The following is a 1973-nucleotide window of genomic DNA, read 5'->3' on the forward strand; positions in this document are numbered from 1 at the left end:
CTGCTGTTGAAGTCGCAGTTGAGGTTGACAGTTATAACCACTAAGTCACTATGCAGCTCAGGTCAGCAATAACCAAATGTGCGTTACCCTCTGGCAGTTATTTTGGGGTTTTTTGTTTGTTTGTTTGTTTTCTCAGCCCATGCAGAGGAGTTGTGTGGCTCCTGTTGTGAAAGAGCCCTGGGCAGGACCTCATCCCTTGCCTTCCTCTCCGTTATATGTTCCTGGCAGTGACCTTTTGCTTGAATTCGGTCGTTGGTGCAGGTGGTCCTAGTGCTTAGCAGTCTGAAAACTGAGAGTAATTGCACCCTGGTGACAAAAATATCTTATTTTCATTGTGGACATGAGCAGTGTGATGGTCAAACTGACCACTGCCTGTACTGCAGTATTGATTTTATTTTAAAGGAGTGTGCTTGAGAGACAAACAGATGTTATTCATGAGTTGCCTGTTAGGGATTAATTTTCTCATGAGGTTTTTTTTTAATTAATGGAAATGGTAACACTATTGAAACAAAAAATATTCAAAGATTAAAACTGGTTGTGGAATCTCTGTCCTTGGAGAGGCTCAAACTTGGCTGGACAGGTCCCTGCGCAGTCTCAGCTTGCTGGACCAGATGTCTCCAGAGAGCCCTTCCAAAGCACGTGGTTCTGTAGCAACCCCCCAAAAACCAGCAGCAGCAAATACAAGGTGCTTCTGTTGGGAGGTGAAAAATAATATCGACAAAGATAAAATACTTAAAAGATGTTTTTTGGTTGTTTTTTTTTATGTAGGAGATAATAATGCAATAATTAGGCTTGCTTAGTTTTGGAAATTTCTGCCCCAGTGGCTGAATATTGTAACGTGTCCACTCCACCTCTTCTAGCACCCAGGAAACAGAGTTGAGCCGATCCTTAAGAGGAAATGTCCTGTTGAGAAGTGTTGGAAGCAGGTGGATTTGTCTCTGCCTTATGTGAGTTTGACATTCGAGACAGCCCTATGCAATCTTAACACTTTTAGTTTGTATATATGCACTGAAGTACCGAGTGAGATCACTTGTTTTTATTAGAACTCCTCATTTTGTCTTGGTTTGGGTTAGAATATTTCAGTAACCATATTTCACTTGCTGAATTACAATCAGTGATCTTCCATGTTACAGAAGCTTTGGCATATTCATTTCCTTGTTTCTAGATTTGTCAGGTTTTGGGTGAGTCATTAGGGAAAGGTGTTGTGTCTTCATCTGCTGGAGCCAGCATGGAAAATTCACAGGAAACCTTGATGCTTAAAACAAAGAATGTGTAATAAATATTTCTGATCTTCATCCAGGCCTCCAGGCAACGTTCCTTGATTGTAAAAGCAAACAGGTTGCGAAGGGTTGGCTTTGATTCTGACTCTGTCAACAGAGCCTTCGCTCTGCAGCCTTTGTCCGTTTTTAACATCGTGTTCAGATGTTAGTAGATCCTTTTTATAACTAAAACAAGAGAGAATATTTCCACAAGGATTTTTAAATTCAGCTTTAGAAGGGTAGGTGTGGGAGTTCAGGTTTTTGTGTGCCCAGGTTACTTTCTGAAAAGGCTGAACTTTCTAGGTGAGTTAAGATGTTTCTGAAGCTTTTATCTCAAGCTGAAGGTGTACGTGCACAAAGGCTTTCTGTGAAATAGAAGTTTGGGATCTGGAGGGCTTTGAACGTTGCTGCCAGTGCTGTTTTCTCTACTGTGGCAGTAGATTCCTCAAATACAGTGGTCATGTGCATCAGGAACCCCCTCGTCCTTCTCATGCCAACGAGTCTCTCAAATTTAACTGAGAGCAATGATGGGAGGACGGTCTGCGTTAACCCTCCCCAGCCAGACTCAGTGGATTGCTCTGGGCTTCTTAGTGTACGTGCAGATTGTTTCTTTTTGAGGAAGAACGTTGATATTTAGAGGTGAGAACAGGTTGGTTCTGCAGGTCACGCTGATTCAAAACTACAAGAACTAGAAGTGCAGTTGGAGCATTTGGA

Source organism: Antrostomus carolinensis, unplaced genomic scaffold, assembly GCF_000700745.2.
Source record: "Antrostomus carolinensis isolate BGI_N321 unplaced genomic scaffold, ASM70074v2 scaffold25180, whole genome shotgun sequence".
Classification (NCBI taxonomy): Eukaryota; Metazoa; Chordata; class Aves; order Caprimulgiformes; family Caprimulgidae; genus Antrostomus; species Antrostomus carolinensis.